Source organism: Epinephelus lanceolatus, chromosome 8 (genome assembly GCF_041903045.1).
Source record: "Epinephelus lanceolatus isolate andai-2023 chromosome 8, ASM4190304v1, whole genome shotgun sequence".
Lineage (NCBI taxonomy): Eukaryota > Metazoa > Chordata > Actinopteri > Perciformes > Serranidae > Epinephelus > Epinephelus lanceolatus.
Genome location: NC_135741.1, coordinates 13,814,596 through 13,835,266, shown reverse-complemented (window position 1 = coordinate 13,835,266; position 20,671 = coordinate 13,814,596). Strand labels below are relative to the sequence as shown.

The following is a 20,671-nucleotide window of genomic DNA, read 5'->3' as shown; positions in this document are numbered from 1 at the left end:
TTAGCATGCTGATGTATGCTAATAGTCACCATACACACATTACAGCTGAGACTGATGGGAATGTCATTACCTTTGCAGATATTTTGGTCAAATAAATCATTGCGCAAACTTCATAATGGCACAACAGAAACAAGACAGAGAATCACCAAAGCTATCATGGTTCACCCTGAGGGGGACATGAATGTATGACCTAATAATCAATCCAATCGCCCAACAGTAATTGTACTAAGAAACACAAATGTCAACCTTATGGTGGTGCTAGGAGAAAAGGGGATCACCAAAGTCAGTAACATTCATCCTCTGGGGGCCGTGAATGTATCTACAAAATTTCATGAACTACAGACTGATGTTGCCACTCACAGAGCGACAATGCTGGCATGGCTAAAAATTAATGAGAAATCTCTAGGGATGCACGATAATATCAGCACGTCATTGGTAAAGGCCGATATTGGCCTTACAATCAGAATCGGCCAACATGCTTTCTCTTATTTTGCACAATGACTGAATATTACAAACATTAAAAAGTATGTGAGGACTGCTGTAAGGCAGTGGTTCCCAAGTGGTCCAGATTTCTCCTCAGTCACTGGTTCAAGGCCCACACTGTTTAATATATTCAGTGTCATACTTGTATTTGGCCACATCGTCAAGGTCGTTTGCTGTCTCTGTTAAGTAGTTGCTTGTTATTCACTCACTCTACAGCACATAAAGGCACTTTGAAATAAAAGCTTGTGCCAGAAATTCACTGTGCTTCAAAATAAAGTGTGTATTTTACAAAGTTGATACATTAACAAGTCACTTGCGATCCATTCAGAATGATCCCATGACCCACTTTTGGACCGTGACTAGGGATGCACCGATCCGATATCTGGATCAAATATCGGCCCCGATATCATCAAAATAGATGGATCAAGTATCGGAAAATGCAACCTATACCTGAGGCGATCCTTTCCTTTTACATCTATTGTGACGTGAGCTACGTCATACATCATGGAGCGAAGGAGAGAATCTGCTGTGTGGAGGTATTTCACATTATTTCAACTGCTGTTGCACAATTGTTTATGTTGTTCATTGTATTGATCTGTTTCATCTTGTTTCATTTTATCTTAGGAAAGAATGGCATAGTCATCAATGCTTGATGCCTGTAGTCTTTTCTGTTCTACATGTAAAGGTATATAACTTTTTAGGTCAACCATGGTATCGGATCGGTATCGGGTATCGGCTGATACTCAAAGCCACAGCATTGGGATCGATCGAAACTGAAAAAGCTGGATCAGTGCATCTCTAACCGCAACCTATCAGTCGGAACCATTGCTGTAGGGTACACAACAAATTTCCAAAAGGACTAATGAATATCTGTTTGTCTCATCTGGTAATTTATTTCTCATACCATCTGCCACTCACTGATCACACATGTGCTCACTCATAATTTCTTGTTGTCGTTGTTAGGAGTTGTCAACTGAGAAATCAGCTGTTTTATTACCTGATCACAGTTAATTAATAGCACAGTGACACACCTTCACTGTTAGCCAATTAACCTTCCTGCTGTCCTAGATTCTCTTTCTGCCTTAAGTGCGTTAACGCTGCTGTCATGCAAAACCCTCCATTCATCAGCTTCATCAGCCTCATCAGCCTCAACAGAGTCATCAGCCACCACCAGTATCTAAACTCCATTGGGGACTTATCTTGCTGCTGCTCAGGGCAGACGACCCTCCATTACAAAATCTCCCTGAAGCGTCTCAGCACCAGAGTCTTTCAGTCAAATCTTAATCATCACATCATCTATTAATCTGTGCACATGTAATCTGTAATAAACAATCATCTTCACTTAATTCAGCTGTCTCTCCTGATTGAAATGTGATCATGATAACAGGACCAGAGATGCGTCGACTGAATGCCCAGACTATAATCACCTTACATCCCTATTTATACCAACGTATAATACCCAGAGGCCATTTAGGAAGTGTCTGTCTGATCCCACTGTGTGCTCAGTGACAATGAAGGCTCAAATTAAACCTGAGATGCAAAAATAAAGACAGGACTCACGACTGGAATTGTTTGCGGTGACAGTCAACTCATGGAAAACAAGCAACCTGACAGCATGAAGACATAACTTGGCACCAGGAAGCAAAAACTCAAGACTATATCATACTTGGAATTGGCACACACCTGTTATATTTATTTGAAGCAGTCTTGACAACAGATACTGCCAGTTTGGCTCGGAGAGTGATGGATCGACGTGCCTAATCAGGAGCCAAACTAGTGCTGCTGGTTGTTAAATAAAGAAGGAAGAAAAATAAATAAGTCTGGTGTAAATGTTTCCATGTAAGAATTGGCTAAACAGCCTTAAGGCATAAACAAGCCACCGAGCCCCAGCTGGCACGAGGAGGAAGCAGTGATCGACTCTAAATCTGAATTTAAGAATTTTAAAATATCACTATCCTACTGACAGATAACAAATCAATGATATCAAATGGTTTGTTTTGTTTGATTGCGTGCTCTTTTAACATAATGACTGGCTGTGCTGCAAACACAACTGTGGATTGTAACACATGAATTCCACTTCCTGTCTCTCAATACAGCTGTTTTGTGAAATATGGCACGTTTTACAGATGTATTATCACCTTGAAAACTTGCTTTCAACTTGCCCTAAAAATAACCGTGACTTGTGAGACTGGTATCTGGGCTGAACGAACAGGTTGAAGCTTCAAGCTTCATTCATAACACTGACAATCAAATTCTACATCAACATTGGAGTGCTGCACAGCTTTCCTTTTTTTTTTTTTTTTGCATTTTCAAAATTGCATTAAACCTGATATGTTTGCACAGTTGCAGATAAATATTAAGCTACACTAATATTATTAGTATTAGACTATCTGTTGCATTAGATTTTCAATAACTCACTCAATTTCCAATAACTAAAAGTCAAGATTTATTGAACAAAGATAGATGTTATCATCATTTGTTTTCATCTAATGAAACAGTATAATGGAACTTCAGGTAGGAGTGTCCTGATATACCAGTATTGATGACAACCATTCATTTTCATCCACTTATCCGGGGCTGGGACAGGGGGGCAGCAGGCCAAGCAAAGCACCCCAGTAGTCCGTCTCACTATCAATGCTTTCCCGCTCCCCTTGGGGGACCCGAGGCGTTCCCAGGCCAGATGTGATATATCATCTCTCCAGCGTGTTCTGGGTCTGCCCTGGGGCCTCCTACGAGTTGGACGTGCCAAGAACACATCTAACAGGAGGCGCCCAAAAGGCATCCTGATCAGATGCCTGAACTACCTCAACTGACGCATTTTGACACGAAGAAGCAGCGGCTCTACTCTGAACTCCTTACCCTATCTCTAAGGCTGAGCTCAGCCACCCCACGGAGGAAATTCATTTGTATCTGCAATCTCATTGTTTCTGTCACTACCCAAAGCTCATGACCATAGGTGATCGTGCTAGGTGTACATGGACCAGTAAATAGAAAGCTTTGCCTTTCGGCACATCTCCGTCTTCACCCTGATGGTGTAGTGAAACCGCCGATCCATCTCACGCTCCATTCTACCCTCACTCAAGAGCAAGACCCCGAGATACTTGAACTTGAATGCAGTAACTCTCCCTACCCAGAGGGGGCAGAGAAAACCATGATATATAAAATGAAATATTGACATCATGTTACAAATGCACATATGATAATATCGTATAAGTATCCAGCACCTCTTAAATTATTTCTGTTTCTTCCTGTTTTCCCCTCATCTCTCTTCCCACCACCTGGTTACCATTTCAATATTTCATCCTTCAAGTGAAACTGCTCTTTCTGTAAATCCTTTAAAGGTTTGGTTACAGACTCTCTCCCCACCTCCCTACACTTGTATTTTGAGTGTCATTCATTTGCCAAAAAAAATTCACAATAACATTGTTATTTGGGAGCTCTTTTGGCCACGATATGTGTGTAGTACAAATCTGGTTTCATGCCAGCTGTAGATTTAATCCCTTTTTATTGGCATTTAGCCTTTTAAAAACAACATTTTTACTACGAACAAAAACGGTTTGCTCTCTGCACCTGTATTAACTGTGCAGTGTGGCAGCAATCTAACGTCACCATAAATTTCATTTATATAACCACTATAAAAAAGACTACTGTGGCTCTAACACTATTACGGTGAGAAGACATTCGGTACAGCTTTAACTTGTTCTAAATTAAGACTTTATTAGATTAGATGATATCTTTTTTTTATTATTAAAAAATGCCATGTTGGTTATTATGAAATGTGGAATCAAACTGGTACATCTTGTCCTTAATCAAATATCTCAAAATAAGATTACTGAATATTTAGAATTCCCTGATCTGATGAGACATTTCTGCAAATGAAAAACTCAACAGTGTATTTGTGGACAAACGGTGATGTAGTTTCAGAGGCCAGAGGGTAGACAGAGTAGAAATATTGTCTGGACAAGACTAACAGGTTTAATATTGCTGCTGGTGAGAATATTTTCTTTCTGGGCTCTTAAGTTCCCACTCAACCTTGGAGCATACTTTGTTTACCAACACTCAGACCGTATTATTCTTCTGACCCAGCTTCCTCTCGCAGTCCAAACTGCACAGGATCCCTGGAGAAGCCTCACTGAACTGGGCCATCATGTTCTGATGAGCCGTCTTGCATATACAAACAACAGGCTGTGCTTATCAAACAGCTGCTAAACCTTCCTGCTGCAGCGAGGCTCTGCTGCCATAATGCACCCAAAACAAAGATATCAAACCGGGAAATCAATAATCACTCCTGAGATATTCTCTCCAGTGAGACAACGAGAGCTGCTCTCAGGGAGGTAATACAATTCTGAGATAACCGCCTCTAAAAGCAAAAGTTACGTCAATTATTAAGAGAGTTTAAATGTTACAGAAACCCGCAGAGAATACAGATCAGTGGATACGATCACGAGAGAGCTGAAATGCAACCCGACAGTAGTGCTGTAATCCTATATGTCATGTTAATCATGCAGAGCACGCTCATGCACAGAGTAGGACAATTCAATACAACAGTCTAAATATAAATTCCTAGAATACACGAGAAAACTTTGGAAAGTCTGACATCCTCTTCACATCTAAAGACAAGGTGAGTTTACAGTCACACACTATATGATTTTGCAAAGACTGGGGATTTTACAGGCTCACTATTCGCAAGACTATATCTAGATCAGTGGTTCCCAACTGGTGGATCGCAGTCCAAAAGTGGGTCTGAGGTCCTTTCTAAATGGACCGCAAGGGACTCATGAATTATTTCCGATCCTGCTCCTAGTGGAAAAACATTACGCCAAACTCCCTTTATGAAACATGACTCATTAATAGTTTCTAAGGGTGCTTAGAGACATAGAGTTGTCTTGCTTTGGTCTGAATCAGGGACTAATTTTGTCACAAAGTTGCATAATTGTCTAGAGTTGGTTCGTGTTCTCACAGCAGCATGTTCAAGCGGACCAGATCAAATACCTTGTGTGAGAAAGGCGCTCTTGATTGGTCAGAATTTCCATGTGGGAAAAATCCAAGAAGTAAACAAAACGTTGAAGAAGAGTACACTTGCAAGATAAATGTGACACTTTCTAATGTCACAATGGAGGGACAACTACGCAGGTTGATTTTAGCGCTGCTCATCGTGGACTATATTGCTGTCATTGTTCATTTTAGTCAAACCATACAGTTTGAAAACAAGGCACGGCTCCAACTAGAAAACAATGTTTTGATGCATTGGATGTGCTGAATGTGCATATTAAGGCAGTACAGGAGGAGGTGCACATTAATAATCCTCCAGGACTGTAACATGCTCATGTTGAACCCAAACAATGTGTCATGTGACTGCAGTTGGTTCGGATCGAGGTCGGAACACGTTCTCACCACAAACGAACCGCACCAGAGTTAGTTTACAACCGGACTGAGACCACCTCTTCAAGAAGGTTGCACCCGAATGTGTTCACACCTGCCAAAACGAACCTCACTTAGGGGGCAAACAAACTCGAGCTAGATCGAACCAAACCAAACAGGGCAGGGGTGAAAGTACCCTTACTTGTCCGCAAAAAAGATAGAAGGCATCAAGTATTGCCAGTATTCTTCTCAATTCAGAATCAATATAATCTATAAAGACAAACTGTATTTTGATTGCAAACATGACATTTTGAATTTTGGCATCTCAACTCGCAGCCAGGCCTCTGTTGGTTGGCTGCACTATTTTAGTGGGAGAAGGCCAGTGGAATAAGAGGCAAACTGTTTAAAAAACTAAGACTCCTCACTAAAAAAAGTTCTGGTTGGTGGATCAGATAAACGTGAGATTAAACACAAACTCTTAGTCACTCCACAAGCCCACCAGCGTTTTCCTTATCTTTGACAGTACAAGAGAACCAAGACTTGTTCACGTTCTTGCATCTCCCCTGAGTCCCCTCCATCTTTACTGTATACCCTTGTTGTCGCCGTTTGAAGTTGGAGAGAGGGTGCACCTGTTAGTTGTTGATAATATTCACATTATTGAACTTCACTGTTTGCATGGGCCAGGACTAAAAACTTATTAGAATATCAAACACATTTGATTTCATCAGAACGAGACGAGAAAAAGACCAATATAAGGCAGCTCGTACTGACTTTTATGACCACCTGAAACCAAACGATTGAGATCACCGGCGTGCTCCAAACCTGAGGTAAAACTCATTATTTTATTATGATATATGAAATTAGTCTGCATGTTTAATTGCTTGAAAAATCATTTGGTGTAAGGTTGTTATAAGAAACAAAAAATGACCTCCAGTTAGCTAAGTGACACACTGGAACGCCTTCATGAAATATTAACACCACTGACAAAGAGCTATTAATTACCTCAAGTGGTGTGTTTTAGCGTTATACATTATACAGAAAGTTCTTTAAAAATCACTTGGTTCTTCTGGACTACCTGTGAGACTATGTGAGGATCAAGGAAACAGGAAGATTTTGGAAAACAGACACAAGCAGGTACAACTCACCTTCTCCGCCAAATGGGAGGTCAGGTTTCCATAAACCTTGGAGAGAGCTGTTGGTCCCCTGCAGGAGATCACCTGTGGAAATAAAACATGAGAAGTTGGGGTCAGCCCTTTTGAGCATCGAGTAACAGTAAGTTTAAGTGCTGCTAAACTGCTCCGACTAATGGGAATGGAAATCAGCCCAACACATTTGAGACAAAGTGTCAAAACAGCAATTATATTAACAGAGGCGAAGATATTAAGAGGTTAGTTGAGTTTCCTTTTGAACTGTCACAATCAAGCGGAGATGAATAAACTCTGACACTGTGGGAGGGAAAAGATTTAATAATACCAGCGTCCTCTGTGACTCAAGAGTTGTGCACTAATAAACCAGCTGTTGTACATAATTCAAAGTTGGCAGAATTGTAAACCAGTTAAAATGAGAAAGTTGTGAAGTTAGCTGTTCAAACACGTACTGTGTGGTCTGCATGGATAAAAAGGATGATTATTTTGGTGTGAATTCTGTAATGATTCTATTAACAATATGCATCAGCAGACAATGTATCACACTAGGGTTGCATGACAATACTGGCACGTCATCGGTATCAGCCAATATCGGCTTTAAAATGATTAATCAGAATCACCCTACATGCTTTTCCCAACCCGGTCTCACTCCGAAGTCGTTAACAAAAAACCAAAGATTAAAGCCGTTCTTTGACGTCGAATGATACATGACAGGGTGCTGTGATAGGGGCTGTACACACCCTCAAACTCATTGTTTTCAATACAGACATGCGGCAGGTGCGCTCAACTGCCTGAGCAACACTGTCACTGCACACGTTTTTCCTGAACCTAACCAGGTGTTCTCATTGTTGAAGGAAAAAAAACATCTATTCGTGGTGTTGTACTGACGTGGTGCCTTTATTTTGAAAGAGACCGTACGTAAACTTTAAATTTCCCATGACAAAGGAAGCGTATTTTGAAAGAAGATAATGCATGTAACAGGCAGAACGACACGGTGTCCCAGAACCTCAACAACCAACGCACTCGGGTACCTTGCACGTCATATCTGGACGTGAAAAGTCCATGACCAAACATCAATATGTGACAAGGTTGGAGTGAGAGTGTGTTGGCTTTTTCTTAATTTGCACAATAAATGAATATTACATACATTGAAAAGCATTTTATTTCATGTCTCCATCTGCTGGTGGGCCATCATGATGAGAGTATGCGTGCATTATATGATGTTCATTTCACTACAGGAGAAACTTAATGATCACTAAAATTAGGTGGGGAAAAAGTGGATATATCAATATGGGTATTAGCCAAATAAATTGTGAGCAAATTGAGCAAATTATGTCATGCATATGTAATATCAGCATTCAGTTAAAAAATGTAACCTTTTCACTGTCACAAGCACGTACTATATTTTAACGCTATGCATAAAGAGCACAAAATTCAACACATAATTCTCATTATGGCTGTAGGAACAACTTTTATGATTCTTTTAGCCTGAATGCAATCGCCAGAAGTTAAATTCTAATGTTAGTCTATATACAAACTACCCCACGGTTACATGTATTCAACGTGACCACAACGAGGCTGTGAAGCTGCGTTCAGTGTGATGAAGTTCTGTGGTCTCATTTAGCCACTTAGCAATCGCCTTATTTAACACACGTAAAAGGATTCAGTCCTGCACCGCTCTATCCCCAGCAGTTTGAAGGTGTCTCTTCATGATCTGGGAAACTGCTCTTCACATTTAAATCCAATCAGTAGTCGTCAAATGAATCAGTAACAAAACAAACTCTAGCTGCAGTTCCAGCTTCAACATCATGCTCATGTTTCATCACACGGCCATCTTGTCTGGTCTTTCCTACGTGGGCATTCAGTGAAGAATGTTGATGAGTGAATGATGATTTAGATTCAGCTTGATCTGTCTTTGAAAGTGACTGACACGAGTTATTCTCTTTTCTGCATTTGTCTTTGCACAAGTCCCCCATGTGCAGGGTGTACATCAGCTCTGCGTGTGTGTGTGTGTGTGTGTGTGTGTGTGGGAATATGCTCCTGCTGCACCTTATGACCAGCATAAGCAGTTTCGATAACAGATGGATGGACTGAATTTCAGGCAAAAACCGGTGATGAAGCAGCCCACCCATCGAATCAAGCAACCTGAGATGTGGGCACCATGAACGACCACATCCAACACACTCTGGCACTAATTCATGTCAAAATGCTGAGTCATGGTCACTTTGTGTCACTGGTGTTTTTCCTCTGACTGTTCAGTCTGAAAGATACAGAGATCAGCAGTCTCCTCATGAAGAAATCATCATCTACTTCACTGCTGGCTGCAGTTTCTGATAGAGGTGAGACACCTACTTGATTAGACACCAGAAAATTACCCCATACATCAAAATATATCAGGTTTTTTGGCTCTTTAAGAAAAACTGTCAGTCTGGTTTTAGTCTCTTATATGTGAACATCTGTTTATTTTTTCCATCATGTACAATAACCAGGGGTCAAAAGTAACAGTTGCCAGGCTGCCAATGGAAACCACATTTTTTAACATTAACAACAGGCTTTAAGTTACACATAATTAAGGAAGATCCGCTTTGAGTGACAGGCTGTCCGTGAGGTGTTTCCACAGTCTATGAGTCAGATTGACCCCTCTCTCCTCCACAGCTCCTCCCCTTTCGTCTAAATATGGTTGCTTCTGCCTCCAAAAAACCAAGATGACGATGCCTGAAATGCCAAATTCGAGGCTTCAAATCGGGAGTCCACAAACAAATACGTGACGTCACGGTAGCTACATCCATTTTTTAAACAATCTATGGTTTACTCCTGTGAGCACAAGCATCTGTTCTTAGAGAGAGTGGTGAAGCAAATGTAGTTGTTTAACTGTGGGGTGAAACATTTAACTAACCCGTCAACATATGACACGAAGGTGCGAAGTGATTCAAGTGACAAAGAACCAGATGAACATAAACGAATGAAAAGGAAATCTGTAAATCTTGAGAGGCATCCTGGCATCTTTAAGCTGGACAGAAAACTACACTGCAAAGCATGAACAACGTAAACCTCACTAAGTGGACAAGCGGCAACCTCAGGAGCTGAAAAATGAAGCCAAAGCCGAAGTGCCGTTCTTTTAATGGCCACTTTTGGCTTGCTCCAGAAGTGAGTCAATTCCCTTTGACCTTCATGTTAAAATGCCCAACTTTACAGCCGAAATAAACAGACGACCTGAGATGTCACCACAGCCTATGAGTCAGATCCACCCCTCTCTTCTTATATAAGGTCACTTCTCGTTTAAAAATCCAAGATGGCAACAGCTAAAAGACTCAAGGCTTCAAAACAGGAGTCCACAAACCAATGGGTGACGTCATAGTGGCTATGTCCACTATTTTTACAGTCTATCAAAGTTATGCATCAAGTTCATTAAGTTCGTATAACTGCATATGTATCTTAATAATTCAACGTTTCTATTGAAACAATTTTTGTGACGCAGACATGTCAGTTACAACAGCATAATAAAATAATAAAATAAATGAAAAATAATTAGAGCCAGTGAAACAGAACTGCTTGGGTAAACACATTTTTACAGCCTTAAGGATTAGTGTATCTATTGATTGTTATTCTAGTCCAGTGTCGTCTTTTTGAGTCTTGTATAGAGTCTATTTCACCCATTGTCTTTCTAGCTGTGCTTTTTGTTGTCTTAGTATGTGTGTCAATTTCTCCATTAAAAAGATTTCTTCCACTATTGTTAGCCACTGGTCCTTCGTTGGTGGTGTTTCTTTATCCCAGTGCCTTGTGACATCTTTCTTGCTTTATATCTATCACTAGCAAGGCAACTATATTTTGAAATTCAGTAACTAAAAGCTGATGCCTTGTTGCCAACCTGGCAACCACTTTTAAAAGTTAGTGTTGAGCCCTGCTAACACAATATAAGCAAATTTGACTCTTTATGGACCAAACAATGAAACAGTTAAATAATTTTCTGGTTTCTGATCAAGAATTTCAGTCCCAGAAAATCGTCTTCACATACCATGATGACCTGCTTCACTCTCCAGGCCAGAAGGCAACATTATACCATCTGACACCCTCTAGTGTTCACAGCAATGACCTGGAACTGCCGAATTCACAGGTACACGCAACTGTCAACAAACAAAGCATCAACAAAACCCCACTGATGTTCAACCACACAAGTATCGATCCAAACTATAGCACATTCATCCCCCTTGACTGGAGCGCTGGGGCTCCATTTTGAATGGCCCAAAAAGATCATGACACACACTGAGTCAGTGCTCTGCCTCAGGTTGAGCCACAGCTACATGATGAGGAGGCAGACACTGACATGTTGGTGTAGCAGGAACCTCATTCATACTGTTCTACAAGAGAAACATTATCTGCTGGTATGCCCCTACTTAGAGTTGAAATTAACATCTCATCCTTTTGATAGTATTTCACAAAATAGCTAGAATATTAAAAGCGTCTTACTTCTGTTTATCTCTGTAGCATTTAGCGTAAAATCAAACAGATTCTCCAACAGAAAAATTCTTTTAGTGGTGTGAAAGGCGCCGTGGCTGCTTTTGATCACCTCCAATGTCATAAATCTTCCACCAAGGATAGAGCCCTCGCCTGCATGCATTCTCCTGTGCACTCAGAGAAATGAGACACTCCAGCTGCCCTTCAGACTCTCTGTTCTTACATTGCCTCTTTTTTCACACCTTGTCAGACACCACTATCGCCCCTTTTCAAGGAGGAACACCAGCCTTTAACCCTTTCATCAACACAACACATGAAAAACACGCCCCGCTATTTCACACATTGTCCTCTCTGCCTCACACATGGCGTCTCAGGACCACCCACAAACACCAAGGACTGACAATGTAACACGGCAACACAAAGGTCACCGACATGAGGAAACACCTCAGACCTGCCATGTGAGATATACGGAGAGAGATGCAGCAAGAATCAGATGTAAGGGAAACCTATTTTGGATTAAACGTGGATTTAAAATCTAGAAAGTGATTTGCACGTATCAGTATTCTGCACCAGCTTCTCTTTTAGCCCTCACATTGTCTTAATGCGTTGTAATGAAACATAAGAGAAGAGATGAAGAGAAGGGAAATTTAAGCTGTAAAAGAAAATTACTGTTATGTGTGAAGAAAAAATAATTATGGTTTTAACTGGCATGAAACAACCCTCACTTGTGAGAAGTACAGCACCTATTTTAGCTATGTGACACTAAACAGAACAAACAAACAAATGACAATAGCTTGAACTGCAGTGCCTCCCACAAATCCCACGCTCCTGTTAATCCTTTGTCAGTTATTATGGACACGGCCAAAAAGAAACCAAAGTGAAGTCAGATTAAAAACTACCTAAAACCATTTAGCAAAACTGCCCCAAACTATTACATTTCCACTCCCTGGCTTCAGCCTGCTCTGCACGATCACTGCGCCACCTTTAATAGATTACATTAATGTCACAACTACTGTTTTCTATTAAAGGTTAAAGATAACCACAGATCAAGCCAGCGGTTTCCTGAGAGCAAATCGTAATTAAATTCTGACAACAAGCCTCCTGAGCAGGAAGATGCTGCCTCGCTGTAATCGAAAACAAAAACAAGTCAAGCGTGGCGACACAAAATGAACGGCACACGGCAGACACAACGAGAGAGCACTACATGAAGTTAGAGAGGACACACTTGTGGCTTTAGAAAATAAATTAACAGCTCTATGTCTGTCAAGGACACAGCCGAGCAGTGGAGACACACAGACACAAACAACTGTGTATAAATAGAGAAATACAGTTGGTTACAGGGCATGTGAGGCTTACCAGCTGAATATTTGATAGTTTGAGTTTCAGTATTGATACCAAAACATTTTCCAATACCTCCTTTGAAAGCTGGAGATATATTTTTCAACATATTTTCTAAAAAGACGGCAACTTCTGACATCTTGAATAAACTCAAGCAGCTGTTCAGTGCCTTTACCCAAATAAAACTGTATAAAATTGGCTTCTTTTTTGAAACTATCTGATCAAAAAATAAGTAAACACGATCATAAATGTGCCCAGACATCAATGCAAGCTTTTGGTAACTGACATATTTCGGTCTGTACCAAACAGGTGCTGACGTCCGATACTTGGCTTTACCTACTAGGCCCAAATGTAGGCCTAAAAAGGCCGCTACAGATCAGTGGCTCCCAACCTGTGGGGAAATCTGAAGGGCCACGTGATGATTAAAGGGATAATAAAGATAATAAAACATGTTGCACAAAATTATGCTCAATTTTCTCTGACTTTCCGTTTTGTTTTTTTTGCTGTTACTCCTCATGTGAAATACTAAATATTTTTTATTTCTTCAGGTGGTAAATAAGAACCCTTCAAAAGAAAACACAGAGACCAAAACTTGTGTGATTTGTGGTCACAACCACATATTGCTTCATTTTAAGAGGTCAAAAGCCATAAATACGGTGGCCCTGAGGGTCAAAACACGATGACATTTCAAAAAACACGATAACATTTCAGAAAAATCCACATTTCCAAAACACAACATTTAAAAAATGCAATATTGTAGTGTTTTGTGAAATGATGTTTGGTTTTGTGAAATGTTATGTCTTCTGTTATGTTGTCATTTGACCCTCAAGGCACCGTAGGGCTGGGCGGTATGTCCTGAAAATTATTTCACAATATTTTTAGGCTATATCTCGATATATTTCAATGTCCTCAAAAGCACTTCCTTAACGCTAGGACTGGGGGACAAAATCAAACATAACAATATTTCTGACCATTTTTTTCCCAAGAAAATATTCAACACAATGAGATTTTAGATGAGGGGTGTCAAAAACTGGCCCACCAAAGGGTCCAATCCAGCCCATTAGATGACTGGACTAAGAGGTGCCATGTTTCAGGAGCAAGTTCAAAAATATGTTGCCTACTTCATTGTAAAGTTCTGCTTCAGAGGCTTTTCCACCCTGACCGGGATACAGTTCACTGATACAACAATGAATATTGACTGTGACTGTGTATAAACATATTGAACACTGTCAATCAGCAGCTTCAGTTCAAAAGAATCTGTATTATACTGTATCAGGAAATGTGTGGATAAATGCACATGTGATGACAGTGAAAATGTGGAAAAACTGACACACTGTTGTAACTGCACTTAATTTTCTTAAGACATCTCAGTTCATCTGTTTTGTAAAAGGATGAACGTCTACAGAATGTACTTGTAATTCTTTACATGAAAAAGAGAAAATATTGGAGCTGATGGTACCATCTGAGATCAAATTGGGCTGTATGTATGGCCACTGAACTAAAAATGAGTTTGACACCTCTGTTTTAGATTAATAATCATCAACAATGTGGATATAATGAGTAAGTGGGTTAAGGCAAGCATTAAAACAAATAAAAAGTTTGGTACGTTGATAAATTTACATCACTTTACTATATTTTTAGTCTTTAAAACACCATTTATGCCATTATTTTACATTTTCTCTGACTTTCCTATTTTTTTGCCATTATTCCTCAGGTGATTTACTAAATATTTTTTAACTCTTCAGGTGGTAAGAACCCTTCAAAAGAAAACACAAAGGCCGTAACTTTTGTGTGATTTGTGGACACAACCACATATTGCTTTGTTTTAAGAGGTCAAAAGCCATAAATACGGTGGCCCTGAAGGTCAAAACACAATGACATTTTAGAAAACACAACATGTCACAAAACATGCAACATTGTAGTGTTTTGTGAACGTCATTTTGTTTAGTGAAATGTAGCTGTTTTCTAAAATGTGGTTGTGTTTTCTGATATGTCGTGTTTTGACCCTCAAGGCCACTGTACATACAGGCTGGGTACCACTGCTACAGACAGACAGACAGATGTGTCAAATAGTCTGCCTTTACACAAAGGCCATAACTTGTGTGTGATTTGTGGTAACAACCACATATTGCTTCATTTAAGGAGCCATTTTAAAAGCCATAAATACGGTGGCCCTGAGGGTCAAAACACATTGACATTGTGGACAACATTTCACAAAACACGACATTCGAAAAAAATGAAACATTGCAGTATTTTTTTTGTTTTGTTTCAGGAAATGTGGTTGTTTTCAAAAAAGTCTTTCTGTTTTCTGAAACGTTATGCTTTCTGATATGTCATGGTTTGACCCTCAAGGCTGCCGTACATACAGGCTAGGTACCACAGCTACAGACAGACAGACAGACAGACAGACGTGTCAAATATTCTGCCTTTGCACAAATGCCATAACTTGTGTGTGATTTATGATAACAACCACATATTGCTTCATTTTAAGAGGTCACAAGCCATAAATACGGTGGCCTTGAGGGTCAAAACACACTGACATTGCTGAAAACACTACAACATGACATTTGAAAAAAATGTAATATTGCAGTATTTTGTTTTGGGAAATGTGGTTGTTTTCTAAAATGTCCTTGTGTTTTCTGAAACATTGTGTTTTCTGATATGTCATGTTTTGACCCTAAAGGCCACTGTACATACAGGCTGCTACAGACAGACAGACAGACAGACAGACAGATAGATAGAGCTGTCAAATATTCTGCCTTTGCTAAAATCCCAGGCACTTCCTGGTGATGCACTGCTTTTAACTCGTCTCCACCGTGAGGAGTGAGCAGTCTGCTAATAAATAGCAGCTACTCTTTGACTCCTCTGTCCGCAACACAATTGGATTACCCCCCTGACAGTATCATCATCTCTCCTCTGCAGGCTCTCTTTGGGGCACCTTGGCTGCTGACAGACACGCACTCCAGCAAACAGTGAATTCAGCACCGCGGACAGCTCCAAAACAAGCTGAGGCGGGCACGAGCCACCTGCCACTCATCTGCTACGTCACCATCTCAGGCTACACATACAAAAAACACACAACAGACACGCAATGTCTGTGGATAGTAGCTGTAGCGTCACATGAACCACACACAGCAGCATCACAACACCATCTCCTGCAGCTGAGCGCATGAACGTGGCCGTGAGAGACTTTTAGTCAGCTGTAAGCCTGGATGCATTTCAGCTCGGGAGCAGATTTGATGAATGATTAAAACGACCACATGCACCTAATCCCATGTAGAAAACAGGATGCTCCTCCTCTGCTGGTTTGTCAGAGAGGAGGAAGAGGGGGAAAAAACACACAATGACGCTAGAGATGGCTCCTCACTGTGCTGTGACAACCAATTACATAACGTCAGAGCGGAGTGCTCTCACTCATTAACATTCGCGTCCATTTCACCGAGAAATCCTCACACAGAGAACAGGGCGATTCCTGAGTCCTAGCGTGTATTTGCACCCATTAAACCAAACCAGAAACATAAAGCACAGCTGATTACGACATATTTAATCGACGCAGTTCACGCTCCTGGTCTTGTTTACCCATTTGACGCATGGAGAGGAACATAAAATGGCAATCCTTCCCCAGCCTTGACCACCATCTCCTTCTACTACACGGCTTTGATATCATACAGACATGCTCATCCTTCTGTAGAGCATATCAGGAGCAGATAAACAAGCAGCACTGCTATTTCACTTTGAGGTCAAATTTTCTCATTGGCCAAATCGAAGGGCAAAACAAAAAGCTGCATAGTAAAAGCACCCTGCATCATCTTATGTCAAAGGCTGCATAAACCGAACCGAACGACTCATGAATGTAGCTCAGCTGGCGAGCAAAGCATGCAATAGTAATCCAAGATGATGCAAGACGGTCCTTGTCACCCTTGGCGTATGCACACCATTTAAAATGACGCATGCATAATTCACAATTGCCACAGCAGCTATAGCATTGCAAATAAATCTGCAGTACTTGTTTGGTATCGCAGCAGAGACGAGATGAGGCATTATCCAAACGATGGGAAATGATGCGAGATTCCTTTATCCCCGCGTCGCCCTTTGCTAAAAGGATGCTCAGCTTCTCTTCTTGTGCAGCAATGTGGCATCGACACGGAGCGCGCACACACACACTCACACACTCACACACACTGAGTGACTGACTTACCAGAGATGCTGCTGCTGCCGCTGAGGTGCACTACTACCTGACAGCCTGTGCTGCAATTTATTCAGTATTTCCCCTTGCAGTGACAGAAGGTGACCCTGCGTTCTCTCTGCAAGACTCTGCATCCACTAGATCACGATGCACGCAGCAAGGGGGAGCTCCACGGCACAGGCGCGCGTCGGGGGGATGGCCCAGCGATTTCCTTTTCAATGGACGACAGAAATAGGCTGCAGAGGGAAAGCGAGTGCAGCGAATGCAACTCGGACAAGAAGGTGTTCAAATTGCCCTCCCAACATTCACATGAGCTTAAGGGAGCTTAGAGAGGTGTCAACACATCTGCAGGTGCAGGTGAGCTTCAGTTTTATGTGAATCACATTTGAGTTTAAGAGAAATATTTATTCATTACAGATAAATTCAATTTCTAAAATACCATGGCTGTTTGAATGATGGGGAGAGCCCCGAATGTGACTTCCACTTCCCAGCCAATAAGGAGAGCAGATGGCAGGAGGAGGCGTCGCCCCCTTTCTTGTCAATCACGCCCACATTGCACATCACTGCAGGGGGAGGGAGGCTGAGTGTTTTTGTCCTTTAGCTGTCTTAACAGGCCTGCTGAATCTCCATCCTCTGTCCTCAAAGACATAAAGGAAGGTCTGTTCACCTGCTGGTTTACACAGCTGTGCAGAGATCTTCTGTCTGCACCAGAGTGCTCCCTCAGTGACAGAGTTGCATATACTCAAAGGGCCAGAACCACTGTTAACTGAGTGGTGACTAAGCAAGCCCTAAGATAATAGCTGACACCTTAATGAGACGTGAGGTCAAAGAGGAGGATGGAAAGCTCTGGATTTTATCACTTTTTTTGGATGATTGATTGATAGTTGGGAGACGCAGGGTCAGATTTGCTGAGCTTGTTAGCGTGCTAAAACACATGATAAATGGTGTTAGCTTGGTTCATCAATGTGAGAATCAAAAAAAATCACAAAATGGTGTTTATGAATCTGCAAAGCTTTTTAATCCTTTGTCTAATTGTTGCATCACAGTCCTCTTTTTATAACGTAAATAAAATCTAATTTTGAGCCCACAAATTCCTTCAGGCAGGGTTGTTTCAGTAGCCTACTGAAGGCATAAATATCTTGGTATTCATTTTCTTAAACAGATAAATTATTGAAAAGAAAAAAAAAATCATTAGATACAGAAAGGTGGTCACCGTTACGTTTATCACTGTGGGGGAAAGTCAATGTCCTGACGATGAACTGTATTCCAAAGCTGAATCATTAGCTTCAGTGTCATCCTCTTGCTTTAAAAGGTTCGACTATAGTTGCAAAATGTTCTTGTGGAGCGGTAAACGTCAGCGGATAAAGTTAGAAAAGCTTCAAATGCCAACCAGAAAGATGGGCATGGGTCTCCCTAAATTAATATTGTGCCATTATACCGTTTGTCTGAGACATATTGATCGGTTTGAAAGTGCTTCCTGACTTCACCCCCAGCACTGCTAAGATGCTTCTCCCCTATGAGCCAGGTCGCAGCCTCAGATCCTCAGACAGGGCTCTGTTGGCTGTTCCTCAGTCCCGGCTCTAAACTAAAGGTGACCGGGTGTTTGCAGTCAAGGCAATTTAAATAAATTGATTTAAGTGAATGAAAGAAACAAGATGTTGACAGAAAGAGTAACGATGCTGATAGAATAGTTGAATAGAACAGAGTTGAAGAGCTGTTAACAGAACCAGTCAGCTCATACACTCTGTATCTCCACGTCAACCCAAACCTTCACCTCCCCTGCACTACAGTCCCCTACATAACTCTCTAACTTACACCAAATGAAGACGTATAGATATTAAATATACACAGAATAACTTATCTCCAGTTTAGATGAGGATACATCCATAGGAGCAGTGTGGTACAAACTGTAAGTGGACCCCAAACACAGGTACAATACATCCTCTTAGAAAGTGTTTTATTAAAAAAATTGACCCCAAAAACTTAAGAAAAGACACCAAATATGCTGGATAGGTGCACATAGACCCTCCAATATTAACATTTCACCCAGACTATGTTACTGTAGAACGCTGAAAGTTTGCTTTTGACCTTGAAAAAAATAAAGTTCCACTATTCCTCCTCAGCTGGGCCCATTTTTGAGTTAGACTGACTGGACTAAACTGTCTCAAGTGCTGCAGTTCTGAAGAGACGCTTCTTCACCTACTCTGGGAATGTCCCATGATTCAGATCTATTGAATTGAGGTTCATGAACATATGAAAAAAACATTAAGCGGACTACGCATCTGCCCAAGGTTGTATGTTCCCAGTGACCCACAAATGACATCTCACTGTGGAGCCAGAGACTTTATTTAGACCAGTATAACAGTGGAAAAACAAAGTATAATGATCGTATTACTTATGCATTGTTATGAATACACTTTTATATTATCTAGTTATTGTATTTTTTTCCGTCTTGTGTTTGTACATATATTTGCTTTATCAACACTTGGTGACAAAGTTTATGTTAGAAAAAAGCAAAAAGTTCAATAAAACATAAATAACATCTAATTTTGAGCAAAACATTAATCATGCCGATTTATTTTTTCTCTCTATTGGCTCAAAACATCCTGTAAAGACATGACAACATGTTTCTGAGGTCATCTTTAACCACCAGACACTCATAGTGCAGCTCTTTCCATTTTACTCTTCCCTTTTTAGTGCACTCTGTATTAATGGACAAACCACGAGACACAACATCTGCCCTCACTCTTTATGGATTCACGTGATGATAACCCTTTTAAAGTTTCATCTGCCTGTAGCCTGACAGAGTGCTAATTATCTAGTTTCCTACAAAGAGACATGAAATAAAAAACAGTGAAGTCAGGCATCAGCAAACATCTCTGTTAAATCAGGGGAGAGAATATTCTTGTTTTTTGTGGCGCTGGTTCTTTCAACTCTCAGCGGAGCAAAGCGCCCTGCCAAAGCCACTCAACATCTCACACAAACAGGGTGAAGAGAGGAGGTGTTTGTTTCGGGGAGATGTGGCTGCTGGAGGAGCAAATGTCTCAAAGAAGATTAGCTGGATGTTTCGGTCTGACTCTGAGGGGTGATAACTTTATGCTAATGGTATAATGATACACACTGTTCACTTGATCACTGCAGTTACACACCACTGCACAACTGCTCATTATCAAAGCATAAATGTTTTGATGCACACATGCATTATCTCTTTCTCTACATGTGTAAATGCAGGCCTGACCTCCACCCCAAACCTACACAAAACGGTACATATAATATATTCATATGCAAATGATCTATATTAGACCCTTAACACTAACAGCTTTGAGGAAATCTGAGTTTTTCCCCTTCCTGACTGCTTTGATAAAACAATGTGACCTCTAAATATAACGCTGTCTTCTTCTCTCTGCTGCAGTAATACTGTACACTGCAGGGTTACTATAGTTTAAAAAAATAAACAAAACACTAAAACTAGGTGTGAAAAAATATTTAAATTACCTGAAATAAAAATAAAAACTAGTCTTTAGAAAAAAAAATTCAAATGGTGCAGTGTACATACAAAATATAGAATAAAATAAAAAAAATAATAAAATAAAATGAAACAAAACAAATTAAACTACATTAAAATAAAATAAATCAAAATAAAATGAAACAAAATATAATAAATAAATCAAAATGCAGTAGTCTTTGTCAATTTGGTCAAATC

The 20,671-nt window shown here is 40.5% G+C and overlaps 1 protein-coding gene across 2 annotated transcripts in view; it reads right to left on the bottom strand.

The window, feature by feature from the left end:
• The window catches only part of pacsin1a (protein kinase C and casein kinase substrate in neurons 1a), a 57,484-nt gene extending 40,355 nt beyond the window's left edge, over window positions 1-17,129 (bottom strand). Inside the window, exons 1-2 of one of the 2 annotated variants that reach the window (XM_033629672.2) lie at window positions 16,981-17,129; window positions 6,990-7,061 (exon numbers count right to left, since the gene is read on the bottom strand). The gene's annotated coding sequence lies outside the window, so the exon portion shown is untranslated. The other variant, XM_033629673.2, reaches the window with a different exon arrangement.
• Window positions 17,130-20,671: the final 3,542 nt, after the last annotated feature.